The sequence below is a fragment of the Pseudonaja textilis genome, chromosome 1 (assembly GCF_049901715.1).
Source record: "Pseudonaja textilis isolate UNSWEBS1 chromosome 1, rPseTex1.2, whole genome shotgun sequence".
Classification (NCBI taxonomy): Eukaryota; Metazoa; Chordata; class Lepidosauria; order Squamata; family Elapidae; genus Pseudonaja; species Pseudonaja textilis.
The window spans coordinates 51,009,763-51,027,903 of NC_141990.1; the positions used below are offsets into that span (position 1 = coordinate 51,009,763).

General features: G+C 36.5%; 1 protein-coding gene across 6 annotated transcripts in view; it reads left to right on the top strand.

The window, feature by feature from the left end:
* DISP1 (dispatched RND transporter family member 1) overlaps positions 1–18,141 on the top strand; it is a 68,678-nt gene that overhangs the window by 10,234 nt on the left and 40,303 nt on the right. The window contains exon 1 of one of the 6 annotated variants that reach the window (XM_087934006.1): positions 16,634–17,090. The exons of the other annotated variants lie outside the window; for them this stretch is intronic. The gene's annotated coding sequence lies outside the window, so the exon portion shown is untranslated. Of the gene's footprint in view, positions 1–16,633; positions 17,091–18,141 lie in introns of those variants that run through there. 6 annotated transcript variants of the gene reach the window in all.

Below are 18,141 nucleotides of genomic sequence, written 5' to 3' on the forward strand. Positions count from 1 at the left end.
TTGAAGCAAATCAAGTTCCCTGCAGATCAGATGACACTATGTATTGGATGCTTGCCATTTTTTAAAGTTCCCACCGTCCCCCATTGCAATCTTGGATTTTCCCTCAAACAGAAAAAAATTCAATGCAGTCTCCTGCAGATGTGGTAATGTTTCACTGCTTTATGGGAAGCCTGTGTGATCGGAGGGCTTATATAACTTGTCCTGCCTTTTAACCCCATGGGATCCTGCTTTGATAGACTAATTAATAGTGTAAACGCAGAAATGCAGCCATGCAAGCATAGGAAAAATACATGATTCCATGGCAATTCTAAAAACACTAACATATTTCTCTATTTTTTAATGAGAGTTAATATATGTTTTAGGAGAATTATGATTTTTCTTTAATTGGCTACTGGTAACCGAGCACAAATTTTGCCAAACGTGGCCTGGAAATCCTGACAGGCTATTGTTTTTCTGCAAGTTCTGTAGATTTACAAACATGCAAATGTGTTTGTTCACACAGAGTCCTAATATTCTAATTGTCAGAATACATTGCACATCCCTGCTGAATGTTAATACTGGAATCGGAAACTTGGGTGATGGAAACAGTGATTGCTAGGAAGCAGCAGTAGCAGGAGTTGACTACACAGATTAGGTGCTTACATTGTGTTATGGACCAAGTCAAAGCTCTCCCGTTAACTAAAACATTTCTTGATACTTTTATGTTTTGCAGTTTATTACTTTACTGCAAGTTTGCTTATCAGATTAAACGCATTCGACTGTACCTCATCCAGCTTAAAGGAAAAAAATTAAAGATTTTTGAATTAAGATGCCAACAAAGGGACAGACATTAAAAAAAAAACAATAAAAGACAAAAGGCCCGTGCAGTATTCTTTTCAAAGTTCCCCATTTGGTCAGCCTTTAGTTGCTAACTCCAGCTGAATTCAGTTCTGTAGATTTTACTATCCAATAAATTTCTCTCAGTGTGGCATATATGTTGTATGTCTGCCAGAAGCTATGCTCCAAAAAAGTGAAGGGCCGGGCCAGAAAAATGTCTTAGTGCAAACCAAACTCCTCTCCTCAGAGCACTACATGCTTGGAAAGCTCAGTTGTACTTAGCCCCTTCAACTCAGCAGCAGCCCCTAGTACAGCGATAGCAAACCTTTTAAGCACCGAGGGCCCAAAATGCATGCATGCATGCCCAAACCACAAGGCACGAAGGCATGGGTTCATGCATGCATGCCCCGTGTGTACACGGCGGAGACCTGAAGATCAGCTGGCCGGCGGGAGGTGACGCATCCCAACATCGGCGGCTCTGCAAGAGGCGAGATCTTTTTCTTTCATGAGCTTCTGTTTCCAAGGATTACCTTCCCTCTCACAATTCACAAGGTTAGCTATTTAGTTAGAAGGGGCAACATTATTTTCCTACATGCATGTTTTTTCATCCTTAGGAGAGGATTGTTCTTGTTATTTCTTCTTTTTTTTGTAATTAATAGTTTTTTGATGGTCCTTGTGATGGGATCCTTGCATTTCTTGGGAGCTGTTTAAAGTTATTTAATTATTTAATTCATGTTTAAAATTACCTTTTAAACATGAATTTCCTGTGCTCAGATTTGATTGTTTACAACAGCTGTCACTGTCAGTACAATTGAAACATTTTTAACACTGGTCGGAGACAGGTGAACCCATTCTGAAAGTTTTAAGCTATGGCAACAGAAAATTGTAGAAGATACCATCACATTTTGTTGAGAATGTGATTTTGCCATAAGCTTAGTTTAGCTTGTATTTCTTTTTTCACCAGTAGAAATACAAGCTTTATACAAACATTGGTGTATAAATAATGATAAATTAAATTGAATTTATTTCTGAGAAGACACATGAAAGATTTTAAATGATTATATGGAAATGTTTTGTTAATTTTACTTTGTTATTTAAATGATCTGGAGTTATAGGCAATAAAAACTATGCTGAAAATAAATAACTCCTAATTTTTATATTATGTGGCTGAAGAAATTTCAATTAGGGTCTTAAATATTTCTCTCTGCATTAAATTTTTGCCTGCAGTTGGTCATATCTCTGGATAGCGTAATGCTGGCTATATATTCATTTGAGTAAATGGAAGTTTATTCAGACGTTTCTCTTTTAAGTAAAATCCCTTAAGCATTACACGAGCTAAAACAAATTCCGCCATTTGGTTTTCATTAGCCCTGTAACTGAAACAAAAACATATTTAATCCTGGAGCATTTTGAAGTTAATACGCAACTTTGCTGGGGAGGTATTTATCAGTGGTATCAGTTGCAAGCCATTTACATGCCAGTGCCTCACAACTGTTACTAAGCAAGATGTTAAATTACCTTTAATGTGCACAAGATTACAATGCATGGCAGAAGCATGAAGAGATTTCAGTGAGGTGAGAGAGAGATTTGATCACTGAAGCAAACACTTTAAAATACACTATTAATGAAATGCAAGCTGATTTCCTAAAATATCCATCTTCCGCCTGGTGGCCTTCGGAAATTTTGGAGTTCAGCTTCTAGAAGTTCTTACTAGCCTAGCTAGAGAAAATAATTTTTTGCCTTGTATGTTAATCAATTTACCAGTCTGATTTGTATATCTTTTGTGGAAGGCTTTGAGAAACAGAAAATTTAAGTTCAAAAGCATGGTTTTGTGTCATTGCTTCACTCATTAGATTTATGTCCCATCTTCTACTTACCTTTTTAGACAATTTTCGTCTGGCTGTATCAGTTTGTCTTTATCAACAGGCCATTTTTCCAGTTGACAGCTATCTTGTCAGTGCAACAAACCTGCTTTCAAAATTCTTGCCAGCCCAAATTGGTCAACTGACAATGAAGGAAAGGTTAAAATACCCCCTTCCTCCAAAACTCTGGTTTCTGCTGAGGAATTATTATTTGCAGTCATTTTTCAATCAATCTAGTGCAGGGGGCCCCAACCACCGGTCCCTGGATCGGTACCAGTCCGTGGAACATTTTCTACCGGGCCGCTGGTTTGCTGGCTGCCGCCATCTTGTTTCGATGAGAAAGTTTTTTTTAAAGACTCCAATTTTTCTTCTTTCCTTTCTCCCAAAATAAAAATACAAAAAATGAACTGCATAAAGTTCTGCTACAGCAGGCATTCCTTCCCCCAAAAAGGAACTCACAAATTACAGAACAAAAAAAAAAAAGAGGTAGGACCAGGATATAGGTAGACGCAAAACTTTGGGGTCGCTCGGCTTGCCTTGCCTTGTCATGTGAGCTGATGCTAGTACCGGGCCGTGGATCATTTTGTGATGCCGGTACCGGGCCGTGGCACAAAAAAGGTTGGGGGCCACTGATCTAGTGCATAAAAGGTAATGAAAACAGTTTAGTTAGTAAAACTCCCAGAAAATACTTCCTCTAATGAAACCCCAGATGTAGTCATGGGACAAGGCGACTGCGTGAAAAGGGAACGTGAGGGTCATAAGTGCTGGGAATAGATGTATGCTGATATACATACGCACGCACGCACGCATGCATGCACACATACACACATATGGCTACAAGTTGGCAAAAGAGGAACTTGGAGGCAATGTACTAATTATGGTATAATCTAATTTTTACTGGAAATTAGGGGCTCGCTGTGCAGAACTAACTTTCTGGGAAAACAACCCAAGCTAATTCAGAATATTGTAATGAGGCAAATAACAAGAAGTTAAATTTATACATTGAAGCAATTTTTAAAAAGATGCTTGTTTATTTTAAAACAAGGATGACATCTTTGCAGAGATACCTCATGCTTCCCATATGTTTGCATTATAGGTTTCCAAATTCCTCATTGTTACCATGCTGATTATACCTTATGACTGTTTAGGGTACTGTGTGGCTTTTTGTCTAATCTAGAGAAATGAGGTTTTGATATGAGAGCATGGGATTTTAGATTGGGACAAAGGGTTAAAAACAAAAAACAGGATGAGTAAAGAAAGAGTATAAATAGGTAAAATGGAGGAGTTGTATGAAATAAGTTGTATTCTGGGCTCTGCTAGGAAGTCATTGTTATCCTGTGTGCCTTTGAACTGACAACTACTATACTTAACTTCTGAGAGAGATTTGTTTTTAATAAACGTATGATTGTACAAAATATATCAAGTATATACTATTATGGAAAAACATTGGGAGGGTGGCCAAGTGTATTGTAGATATAGTTTCCGAATATAAGTACCTGATATACTTGCTAAATTGAATTATCTATCTTTTTTGCTTTACTCCTTTACTCTTCACTTATTTAGCTTTATGATGCATTATAAGCTATTATATAAGTTAAATGGTATTGGAGCTTGAACACATCGTGTAAGTTCTAAAAGCCAAACCTAAAGTGTTTAATATTTGTGTTGTGTTATCATTTCAATTACATTTCAATTATGTCTTTATATTAGTGGCACATAAGTTATTTTGTGTTTAAAAAACAGAATTAGGGCAATTTTTGATAAACCTGTTTATATCTCTAGTACATTTGGATTTTAAACATACAGATATTAATATTCCAGTTTTGACACTAACTGGTAGGCTTAATAATCTGTTATGTATGTTCTTTCATTATTTTCATGCATGCTTGAACCATTTTTTAAAATTTCCTGTTGCTTACTCTTGTTTCCTTTGTAACTATAATGTGTTTCATAATGTTTAGGAATGTGAAAGCTCTTAGAATCTAAATTTCAAGAGATAGGCAATAAATCAGAACTGACAGCTTCCAAAAATGTATTATTAATTTGAATCTTTTAATTTTTTTCCTTAAAGAAATCAAATTAAAGATTTCCAAGCCTGAAATAATCCAGTTTTCCTCTGAATGCAAGTTTGCCAACTAAAATAGGAAAATTCCAACTGTGCTTTCAAAGGCCAGGGTAGGTGTGAATAAAATTCCTAAGCCTTAAAGGCTGTGTAAAAATCTTCAACCTCACAAGGCCCCCAGGATCTGCTTCTAGGGCATTTTTTTTTTCTTGAAGATTTGAGAGGGTCAGCTGAGGAAAGCTATTAAATTTTCTCTCACCCCACATACTTTTCTTATTCTTCTTGCCTTCTTAGCAATTTTTAAATTGGATACAGTTGCACAGGGCTTTCAGTGAGATGCAAATGGAAATGTGGTTGTTAAATGTAATATCAATAGTTCTCACTCCCCTCCGCTCTCTTTTTTCATAGGTTTCTTAAAAATTATTTGTTATTGTAGCACTTCACTGCTATAAGAGAAAAAAAACTTCAGATCTTGCTATAGCTTCTGTTTCATCAGTTTGCCATTTGGTGATAATAGTAGTGGTCAGATCTGAGAGGATCTGAAGTATATCTACTCTGTCAGATTTCATGAGATGGCAGCAGACATAATTGGAGATAGGCAGTCCCACTTTATATAGATGATAACCAGCAGACTTAACACCTTCTTAATAAAGTTTACTTTTTCATCTCATCAGCAAAACTGACAAAGAATCTCTTTGTCCCATTTCTGCCTTTCTGATAGTCAGAGTTAGCTCAGTGGGTGAGGCTGGCTACTGTAGTAATATTTGACTGAATGCAATCAGTATTCAGTGACAGTTTAAGTTTCATAAGGAAAACAGTATTTTCATATTCAGCTGCTTGAGTTGGTTAATATGAGGAGTGAAAATGGGAGTATGATTTTTCTAAATGCATCTGGTTAAATGGCAGTTTAATCTACCTTTATGGAATCCAAAAATAGCTGGGTCCATGCCACAGGCTAAAACTTAAAGATTTATAAAACTACAATAATTTGGTATATGTCACATGTTAAACAAAGTAAGGCGTGTGCTCACAAATGCCTGGTTTTCCACTACTTTGTCCTTCCTTCTTTTTTATCTCTTTTCAGCTGCATTTAATTCAAAAGTTAGAATGATGTGCAAGGAATTGACTGTAAGCAGATTCTGGTATAGGCTCCTAGCAATTCTAGAATAAAGGCTCCTAGCAATTCTAGAATAAAAACATAATCATTATGTTTTATAATACGTCTTTGTAATATGGACTGGCTCCTCCCAACACTACCTATTATTATTTGATATGAATTAGCTTTTTAAGGTGACCCTTTTAGCAAAAGAAAGAATAATAACAAAATAACAAAGTTGGAAGTGCCCTTGGAGATCTTCTAGTCCAGTGGTCACCAACCAGTGGGCCGGGGACCACTGGTGGTCCGCAGAGAAATGTCACCCCCAAAGCACCCCCCAAAGCAATTAATCCAGACTGCATGGGAACACAAGGCTGCACCGCCCACATGGCCCTTGGGAACACAAGGCTTGGGTCGCTTGCATTGCGAACAACACGAGGTAGTGAGGGGAGGGGGGAAAGGGTGGAGGGGGGAACTTGCCCCACGTGCCCCATGCGTCTCGCTTGGTCACTGGGCTGCTTCTTTCTGTTTCTTTCTTTTTTGGCTTTTGGCTGCACACAAGGAAAGCAGCAAAAGTCTTTCTTTCTCTCCCCCAAACTCCACCAGAAATGAGTCTTTGGGATCCTGCAAGGCATCCTGCTCCAAGAGGTTGCGCCATTCTGGCAGAGTTTGGGCGAGAGAAAGAAAGACTTCTGCTGCTTTCCTTGCATGAAACCAAAAGTCTCTCTCTCCCTCTCTTTCCCCCCGAGAATGGAGCTGGAAACGGTATCCTGCGATACCAAATAAAGAATGATCGATCAGTATGAAAATGGGGTGGGGAATTTTTCTGCAGACTTTTTTGGGGATTTTCCCAGGGTCTCTGCTACTTCTGCTTTTTCTGCATAGACCCTGGGAAAATCCCCCCCAAAGTCCGGGATGACCAAAGGGCCAGTCCTGTGACTACTGCAGCTCTGGAATGTGGGGACTGATTTTACCACCATCAGCAAGCCACCGTCAGTCAAAATTCATATTAGTGGTCCGAAGGATTTAAAATTATGAGTTTGGTGGTCCCTGAGGTCCAAAAGGCTGGGGACCCCTGTTCTAGTCCAATCCCCTTCTCAAGTAGGAGATCCTATACCATTCCAAACAAATTGTTGTCCAGTCTCTTCTTTAAAACTTTCAATAATGGAGCATCTACAACTTCTGGATGTGAGCTGTTCCACTAATTTTAATTGTTCTTACTGTCAGGAAATTTCTCCTGAGTTCCAGGTTGGATCTCTCCTTGATAGATTTCCATCTCTTACTTCTTGTTCTGCCTTCAGATACTTTGAAGAATAATCGGAAGGGCCACATTGTGCAAAATTTCAGACCTTAATGGCAGACAAAAACCATTCAGATTTCAGAATGGGCTTCTTCCTGGAAACATGAAATGTGAACTGTAAGAACTTCTCCAAAGGTTGCTACTAAATTATATTAAATAGGACACTAAATTGTAGTCATTTTTATATGCTGAAAATGTATACAATCTGCTAATATTTGTGTATTATTAGAGTGCTCCCCTGTTAAAACATGTAAATATAAAAATAGTTTACATATAGCAATTTCGTTTGACAGTAACTGTAAAAATATACAAGGAAACAAATATGTGGGTGAGGCCAATATCCTAGAAAAAGATATTATGTACTGTTAAAGGTTTGACTGGCATGCTGGGTATCATACTTCCACAATGTGGTTACAGCCAGGAAAATAAAATCCATTTAACCTCAGTAATTTAGATTGAAAACTAAGACATAATTTTATTTAATAGTGCATTTAATTATTTCTCCCATGTGTCATTTTAAAAAGTGTATAAATATATTTTATTGCTACTAATAATTTGTCCACAGCATTTTAATATTGTTTGCGGTTCTCCCACTTAACATGTCTTTCTGTTAAAAGCTTAGGCAATTACTAAGTGTGTATTCAGCAGTTTTAGCTTGACAGTTATTAAGTAGGTTGTCTGAAACTTGTTTTTCAAGGATTGATGTCATTGCTTAGCTTTCTAAAATGCTTTTAAAAGTTCTTTGATATTCAGTCCAATAAATTTTTTAGCATTATATATGTATGCACATTGTATAATACTGTGTTTTGCAATATTGAAAATAGGGATGTAGTTACTTAATTTCTCGTTAACTCTGCTTCTGGCATTTTTAAGTCTCACAATTAGCCTTCCTTTTCCTTCTCATCTATTTGTATCGTAGGGAGGAGATGCCTATTTTGAATGAACTCAATATATTATTGCATCCAAACTATATGATTAGTTTTAATCTTTTTTTAAAAATTACTGAGGATTATAGACAAAAATGAGGTTGATGTGCTTAAATCTCCTTAGATATTTTCAAACAACAGGATGCTCAGAGAGTTTGTGTGCAGTTTTGATGATCCCATATCTGCTTAAATCCGCAACTTTTCTATTCTACCACCATTTTGTATCCTAAGCTCTACATATGAGCAAACCCTAACCCTTGATTGTATAACACCCCAATCCTATAATTTACTAAATTGGACTCATATGAGACTCATTGGACTCATATGCATGCAATATGCATAAGTTTTGTAAATGTTCCAGAAGGAGGGAGGGAAGGAGAGAAGGAAGATATGCTTCAAATATATCTGCATATCCATTTTTAAACTGACATTCTTTTAAAATAAAGATTAAATGCAAAGACCAAGTTATCTATAATCTGAAATGCTAAATTTTTAGAGATTCGGTGTTCTCTAAAATTTATTCATTATCATTCCCTTGCTGAAGATCTGCAGAATTTGCAAGAGTATTTCATCATTCAGGTGGCATGACCTCACCAAGAACAGCAAGAAAAGTTGGTCAGGCATTTTTCATATGGAGTCTCTTGTCCCACTGTTTTTCTAGAGCTTAGTGGATTCATTCACCGTAGGGTTACCAGCTGGTTGAAGATATCCAGATGACTGATCTAGCCCTTTGGCCATCTAAGGGTCAGTCTAAAGGTCACCCAAAGAGCAAAAACCCATATCTGGTATCCTGAATTCATGGGCTTCATAGGAGAAGTTGGAAGGAGGAGTGTTGCTCTCCTGAATAGAATTTAAAGTACACAGAGGTGCAGAAGGTGGCAAAAGGAGAAGCAATTTAAAGTTTGCTGGGTTCTTATTCTAAATTGTATTTGGCCTGAAGTTCACGTCTATATATTCCTGAAGAGAGAAATAAAGTCAAGGAAGTACAGGCAGTCCCTGATTTACCAAAGTTTCATTTATTTGACTGTTCAAAGTTGCAATTGAAAAAAGTGACTTATGACCATTTTTCACACTTGCAACCATTGCAGCATCCCCATAGTCACTTGATCAAAATTCAGATGCTTGGCAGCTGATTCATAATAATAACAGTTGCAATGTACTGTGGTTGTAACTCGCGGACTACCTGTAGTCTGTTGGGAAGGATATATCTCCCTTTGAAAGCCACAGCAGAAGAGAGAAGGAAGAAAATGCTCTATATTTCTTTGCTGAAAAGTAAAAGTTCAGAATGAAATATATTAAGTGCTGTTTTAGCAATATTAGAATGTTTTCATAACCTACATAAATAATTGACCTTTTATTAATTTAATATTTTTAAGGAAAACAGCTAAGCCAGCCAGTTTAAATCCAATACATTCAAGCATGATTATTTTAAGAGTAAAACAAGTTAATGTATTCTTTTTTCCTAAAATTAAATAGAGTAACTTGAGATAAGCAACTGTTGCTAAAATCAGTTTTTCCAAATCACTGTTCCATTTAAGAACCTCAAAGGTAAAAGTTTTTCCAGGTTTCACATTGTTTGGAAAATGCTTACTTTTGAATTAAAAAATAAATAAAATTTTCTGTGAGCTGAGACCAATTACTGTTTTTCTCATGACTGATAAATTAGCACTGCCTCCACAAACCAAGCCCCCAGTTCAAAATAATGAAGCATTATGGGGATAAAGGAGAGTCAGTGTGTTTTGATATTTAGAAATTTCAACAGTGGAAAAAATGCTGCTGTCAGAAATTTGCAGCCTTGTCTGGCATTTTGCCTCTTCAACCAGGCTATAGAGGAGAAAAAGTTGACAGGCAGATGCCTTTATGCAATTCTGACTGGTAATAATCATAATTTGACATGGTCATCTTATGGGTTTACAACCAATTCCCATTTCCATGCAATTGTGTTACAAAATCCTGTCATAAACTTGCTTTAATTTAGGTACAACTTGATTCTGATTGCAAGTATTTTAAAACCACTACTGTTCTGAGCGGTATTAGCAATATTACTGTCTCTGGGTTTTTTTTTCCAGCAAAGGATTTAGAACCTCTAGAATTGTAGCAAAAGAAAGACTCTTTTTTACCCTCGTGATTACTTTACCCTGGCATGTGAGCAAAGCGTCCCCTAAATCCAGTTTGTTCCTTGAAGGCGTGAGAATTTCTCTACTGCATGAGGTCTGTGCAAATCATCTACACTACAAAGGAATGCATCTCAGCCCATTTTAGTAATCTGGGAATCGCAAATATTTAGAAACAGCATGCAACAATGGCAAAAGGAGAAGCAATTTAAAGTTTGCTGGATTCTTATTCTAAATTGTATTTGGCCTGAAGTTCAGGAAGGGAAAAAGATCAATTCTTTAAATTGAGCATAGCAGAATAGCAACTATCGCACATTTCAGAAAAAGGGGGAAATAATTTCTTGCTTAATTTTAAATTTTACATTGATTCTCTTAAAATCTAGCTACCTAATCCTGTTTAGCTAAGGTGAGAAAATCTTTATTCCTTTTAGGTGTTGTGCTATTTAACTTTAACGTTACTGTATATATCTAAGAAATAATACAGATGAATTTTTAAACAATAAATCTTGACCAAACAGAATTGTATTGTCCAGTCTTTCCAATTGCACAAATAAAAACTGAATTTAACATTGAGATGGTACACATTTTGGTAAGTCAGTCTTTCGTATATGCTGTGAAAGTGCCTTCCAAAAAGATAATAATCTGTGCTTGCCAATAATAGCAATCCGGGCAAAAATAGGTTCAGAGTTTCTTGTAAATAACGAAATTGTTTGCCATCTTGTATGCCGGTGAGTAAATGGTATCGTATAACCTTATTTTGGTGTAGAGTCAAAAGAAACCCAGTTTACTTCTAATTTGGGTAATTTGTTACCTGATAATGTCTATGCATATTTGTTGTCCACTTAGTCCTTTTTTTGTCCTTGCAAATGTTAGGCAATAAAGAGAGAGAACAAATTTGATACAGTATTCATTGTGCAATATTCCCCGTATTGTGAGTTGTAGTATGCAGTAAGCAGTTTCTGAAAAAGTCTAGGTTCAAAAGGATGGAAGAATTTGGTATTCTGGGTTCACTGGTATGGGGAATATATGTCAGACCTTTGTGTAGTAGTTTGTTCATGGAGAAATTACTGGTACCTATATGCCATATAGGATTCAGCTCTGAGATCAGACTGGACAATATATTTAGTAAGCAAGTATTGTGTTGGAGAGAAAATGGATGGATCTTGCTATAGGAATATTTAATGCTCATTAATACTTTTTGTACTTTTTAATAAAAATCTAGTGCTCTCCAGATTTACTTGGTATATGCTAATGAAGCTGAACTAGAAATGGGGGAATTATGAGTTCTAGATCTCTTTAGGCATACAAGCCTGGTCTGGACTTGGATCAGCCATTCTTTCAGTTAGAACAATTAATCAGTGGAACAACTTGCCTCCAGAAGTGAATGCTCCAACACTCGAAGTTTTTTAAAAAGCTGTCGAATAACCATTTGTCTGAAGTGGTGTAGGGGTTCCTGCCTAGGCAGGGGGTTGGATTAGAAGACCTACAGGATCCCTTGCAACTCTGTTCTATTCTCAGCCCAATTGATCTAACGGAATAACCATGCTGATGGTTTTATTATAGTTGCTTGCACAGTCAGCCAGATGTTTAGATTGGACTTGACATTTTTATCCATCTATTGAGTCGTTCCCAGGTTGGAAATTTCATCAGTGTTTTCCTGACCATTTCAAAACAGATATATTTCATGCAGAAGTATTTGGTGCATGCTGATAAAGAAATGAAATTGATTGCTACACTTAGTTTATTATTTGTATTTCATTCAGCAATCTTGGCCGGACTAGATTTAATTATGGCAGTTCCATGAACTTCAGCATGAACTTTCCAGTCATTTACTGCAGAAAGAGGGGAAGTCAGATTTATAAGCAAAAAATAAATTAGAACATAGTCCCTTCCCACTACCTTTTTTACAACTGAGTTGAAGAGGGAACCTAGAGAAGAAGTACAAAATGGCATTTTTCTTCTCAGCTGAGTAACTTCTTTGTCTTTATATGTGGTCTATTTCCTGCCTTTGGCTCTATTATCAAATTTAGTTTGTTCTTTAATAAACTATATTTAAGTCTGTTTGCTGATTAAATGGCACTCACCCGTTAAACCAATTCCCATTACCCAGTGATCTTATTTGTTCTGGAGGTTGAGGGAATCTGTCAAGAAGATAGGTTTGTGGAAAAGGGGCTTAGAGAAGACAATAGAATAGGAAAACACCTTACATGAGAAGGTCGAGTAAAGCCTTCTCTTTCTCATTTTTAGTTCCCAAATGACAGTTATTCTTCGTCAGCGACAGAGCATATGCATGGGGAATATTGATGAATATCTACTTTTGAGGTCACTGACATTGAAGCAGAGGAGGAAAAAAATTGAAATAGACCCCTGTATAAATTAGATCAATTAATACATAAAATTTGGAGCAGTTCTTCATGCTAAACGATGGTTTGGGCTAATCACTTTTTGTTTAATAAAAATAATTGGTTCATGTAATGAACCAAACAAAATGTATCCATTGTTTGCATTAATCTGGCATGCAATGTAAAACATAGGGATGCTTATTTATCTTTCTATAGATAATAGACAACCTTTGCTTCAGGTCCACATTAACCTAGATACTTGTTCTTCATAAGCTTTTAATTCTCGTACATTGTTATTACAGTCCTAGCCAATACTATACGGCTAATGATCATGAGTGATGGAAGTTATCTGGAGATCTAAATGTGGGAAACATTTAAAGGACTTTTTAAAAGAAGTCCCCACATGCCTGGACCAGGTATCTGAATTACGGCTAATGTAATTCCCAAATTGTTGCTTAGTTTGAGTGAGACTTGTGAGAAATGTACTCAGTACTTCAGTAGTAGCTGTAAACAGGCTAAGATTATCTCAGAATTCAAGGAGCCTACTCTGTTGTATCTGGTTAAAAACTGGTTGAGAAAGTGGATGTGCAAATGTCAATAAGCTTAATGCATACTTTTTGAGAAGTCACTAAAATATAACTGATACTTAATAAATATTTTGAAAATGTTAGTTTGAGGAGAAATAGTCACATTTATATGCATTGAAGACCTGGCTATTCTCCCAGGTATTTGAGTGAGGGTGGAAATGAGTTGTGCTAGTGTCAGGAACGAAAGTCCAGGTCCACAGCTGAAGGTTCAGTTAAGCTGATTTTATTGCTAAAAGCCTATGCACTGGAATCTTCTCAACTAATGGTCAGCATCTGGTTAGAGTTAGATAAGGATCAACAGCCCTCAAGGAGCCCTCCTTAGACTTAGTTTGCTTGTGTCTACATTAGGGATTCTAAGCTGATCCCTCTTTTTCCTCTGTACCCAGATTCTGCCATTCCTTTTCCTACAGCTACTAATGGGTGGTTAATAGTTAACTATTTATCCTTTGGACTAAGGATGGCTAAGGTTTGGGTGGGGATGGTTGGTTGGTTGTTTTTTAATCTTGTAAGATGCCGAGAGCCTCTTGATGTGAGTAACTATATAAATTATATAAATAAATATGTTATTTAAAAAAATTAATGAAAGATTATTGCAAAAACATTTTTATGCTTGCTGGGTAATAATTAAAATTAGAAACTTCCATTTCACATATACAGGGGAAAATCAAAGTATCTCAGAGAAATTTAACACATGCTTCTTAAAGTGTTGGAAGTTGAGTTCTGACCCTTGATTTATCTCTAGCAATTGAAATTCCCAGGCTTGCTCCTCTTTGCCAAGAGACAGCTAGCAAAGATTGTCTCTGCATTGGAAGAGCTATATTTGGTCAGCTCAAAACTAAAGTGAATAAAAGTCACACTTCGTCTTGTGTTGTCTGATTATGTGCATGTATGCATATGTGTGTATGCACTTGTGTTTGCAGTTACAGAAAAAGAATGGTAGTTGCAGTTTCTGCTTTGAAGGATATAGAATAATTTCTTCTGGAGAGTACTGGTTGTAAATAGGTAAGCAGTGGATTCTTTAAGAGACTGGCCAGCAATGGAATCATTTTATGATCTCAACATGATAGAATTTTTAATATACCAATCTCAGACAATTTACTGTGTTCCACATGTGGCCATCATCTACTTCCTTGGCTACTTGTAAAACTGGCTAAGACTGGTATTTTCCATATGCTTACAATATTCATGTAGGGTTCTTATTAATTCTAATAATTGTGTAGTGGAAAGCCAAACACCTGTGAAACTGGAATATATATGAAAGTATAACTTCAATAATCCGAATACAATTCCACTTCAACATTATGTATTAGAGAGTATGATCATGCAACATGCTTGAAGTTTCAGACAGGCATATTTCAACTTTTTTCATAGAAAATCAGCTTGGTATGGACTGATATAGCCAATTTGGTAAGTTTGGATCAAGGCACACTTTTCTATTATTGTTGTATTAAAGTCAGGCATTGCAGTTTTTACATTTCTTGCAGAGGCTTTGGCTTTTGATAGCACATTTGTGGTTTAACCAGTCTTCATGGTTTACAGGAAGGAAAACTACATTTTCTGTATGCTTAGATGTGTAACTCCATATCAGATCACATGATTGTTATGTAATGCATTATCTGTATAATGTACTATAAATTCTTAAGTATTTATAATAATATTCTAGTCATGGGTCTAGTACTGGGGTATCAAACTCAAGGCCCGGGGGTTGGATCCGGCCCGGGGGCTGCTTAGACCTGGCCCGCTGGCCCACCCTGGAAACCGTGAAGGATTGGCCCATGGTGCCTCTGCCAGTGAAAATGGAGCTCGGGAGGGCTGCAGGCAGAGGGTTTGCTGGCAGAAGATTGCAGGCAGAAGGTTTGCTGGCAGGGGGTTGCAGGAGGCCATCACAGCCAAAAACAGAGCTTGGGAGCCTGTTTTTGCTGGCAGAACACTCGGGCCATTACAAGCGTCCTTGACACAAGTGATGTCAAGCTGGCCATGCCCATCCTGGGCCCCCAAGATCAAACACAACCCTGATGCTGCCCTCAGTGAAATCAAGTTTGACACCCCTAGTCTAGTAGGAAGCATTTTATTTGTGAGAATAACTTTTCACTCCCCCCAAAGTGCTTTGACAGCCCTGATCCTGCTGGTATCAAAAATAGATGTGTTTATGCAAATAATTTGGTGGGTAAGCAAATCTGTCTCAGTAGATAACTAATTGATATATTGCAGTCTCCCATAGATCTTTCTAAATAGATCTGGATAGAACTGAATCTAAATAAAAAAAATATAGATCTTTCTATCAATATTTTTTTCTATTCATGGTAACAAACTCAAGCTGAATTTCCAGAGCATTTCTTGAATCCTTCACATTTCTGGAAATGGACCATCTTCATTAATTCACCAACATATTGCTATCACTAGTTGAGCTATCACAAGTGATCATAAAGCTATTAAATACTATCCAATTGAAGTGTCAGGGCTTTGGTCAGGTCAGCTTCAGGGTTGACATGAACTTTCTACTTTATATATGAAGAGGAAGCTAATAATGTGAATTGGGTAATCTTTTTGAAGGAATGGTCATGTTAAAAAAAATGTAACTTTTGCATGCTATGGGACATTAACATTATGAGTGAATAGTTGTTACACGTACCACAGATATATTTCTTTCCATGAGCTGGAATATATTGGTTACTCCTGTTTCTAGAATGAATTGAACACTCTTATTGGGTGATCAGTCATCATCTCAGTACTGCACATAGTTGGTTAGGATGGGTAGGGTTTGCAAATTGCCTCTCAGTGCTTCCCACAGCTCCAGGACATGTAGTACTAGATAAGCCAGTAATTGGATCATTTTTCATCAAGATCCAAATCAGAAATACAAAAAGATTACACAGATTGCTTCTTAATTTTTTTGAGACCAGAATTCTTGGACCTTCTATGTCTATATGGAATGTCACTTGACAAAAGTTAGTGAGGTGATGAGGGAGGGAGGAAAGAGTTGAATTGGAATTACAATTAGAGCAGATAATATTTACTGCCTTCATTCTCTGCTTCTATCCAGATTGTTGGATTTAATGAAACTCTTTGATCTGATGAAACTAAATATCAATCAGATTTATTTCAGCCCTGTATAAATTTGAAGCTGACAATATATGTCCTAATGTGTCCCAAAGGTGCTATGATTTTAAAAGCAACTGGACTTTATGATTTTTCTTTAAGATGCTTTGCTTTTCATCCAAGAAGCATCTCCAAGATCTGGTAGTTTTGGATTACAGTTCTCATAATCCCCATCAGCTTCCTCAGTTAGTTGGTACTAGAGAGAATTGTAGTCTCAAAACATCAGAAAGGTACCAGATTCCCACTTTCTGCCTTTAACTAGTTCAAAGTACTAATTAAAATGACTGTGAAATTTTAATAAAGCTGAAAGAATTCCCCAGTCATAATTTTGAAAGTTGAAGTGAAAGTTGTCAGATTTGAAAAGCACTGGTTTATGTTCTATTCCCTTCAAAAAGTGCAGCTAAAAGTACTTGCAAAACTTGACACTTTCCCCTTATAAATCAAGCAAAGCTATGTTACAATCAAAACCAGCCTTCCCAAAGTCTCATGGAGATCAAATCTTCACCCCCAGCTGTTACCGTTGAGTCTTTGCCTCTTGGAGTTAAATAGGAAAGCAAAACTCCTATAGGCCAGGAAGCAGTGGAAATTCCTGCCCCCAGAAAGCTCAATTCAAGGCAATTTGCATCTGTGTGTCATTCCAGCTCTTCTCCACAGTATTGCAGGGCAGCTCCAACTTGCCTTTTTCCTGTTGTTTCTGCTGATTGGAGCTGTTAACCAATTGCATTTGCCCAACTGAAGCTGTGAATGGAGCTCCACTTCAAGGCAAAGCTTTAAAATTCATCAAGGAGGTGTTTGCTGAGCATGAAAGATTTGTTTCCAGACTTTCCAAGAAAGGGACCTTAATCTTTCATTTCTGTTCATTTGAGAGCAAGGATTTCAGAATTTGGTGAGTTATTGTAAGTTTACAGTTAGATGTTGTGGGGTTTTCTTTTTCTTTTTTGGCATGGATGAGTTATATATAGAATTGTTGGCTGAAACTGCAATTGCCTAGCTGGGTTGTAAAACTTGATTAAGTTTGGTATGATCGCAACAGCTAAATCCTGATTTAAGGATTGTCTTTGTTCAATGGGAAGCAAGCTATTTATACAATTATTGCAAAATGGGATTTGTTTCTTAATTTGGAACACATTTAAGAAAGGAGACTCTGCTTGTAAATATACTGAGGTGACAGGTGCTTGTTAATTAAGTGTATTCAATTAAGTGTATTCTGTATTATAAACTTCTCTTCAGATAACACAAGTTAGATGTAACATTTTGGAAGTATGCTGCTAGTTTTTCATTGAAAAATTTGCTATTGGAGACGTATATCCTAAGGTATTTCAAATAAAATACATCCCAAAACGGCATTATTATTTTTAATAAGTGTATGCATGCATTATAAGTCAAGTACCTGTTAAGGTTAGTGTGTCAGAAGCCACTTTCAGTTACAATAGCTATGCAGTGCTTGTTAGAACTTTTCATTATTGAATGACTATTTCAAGCTAGTCTATGCAATTCTTGTGTTATATAATTTTTCACGTGATCTGTTTGAATTTGTTCATGTATAGTGTATTTTCTTTATAGAAACTTTGTTGCATGTATTTAAATATTGGTATTCCCTGGTTACATAATTTTTTACAAGCCTCAGTATCTTTTTCAACACAAGTGCTAGTTTGGGCAAATTGCATTTCATGCTAAGCTTCTGGTTAAAAGTTTTTTTTTCCTTTAGAATGTTGAGCCTGAAAGTAATTAGACATAATTGCAAAGCAGGTTAGTTTAGTTGCATGAATATGATTTATAATAAATGACAAATACATTTGCATTGATGAAAACCCCAGGTTGGAAACAAAAAATTACTAAAAAGATAGAACTGATATTGTAAAAGGAGGAACATTTCTGGCAAAAGAATGTTTTTTGAAACTCTGTTGAGAGTAAAGTATGTACAAATTATAGCCAAA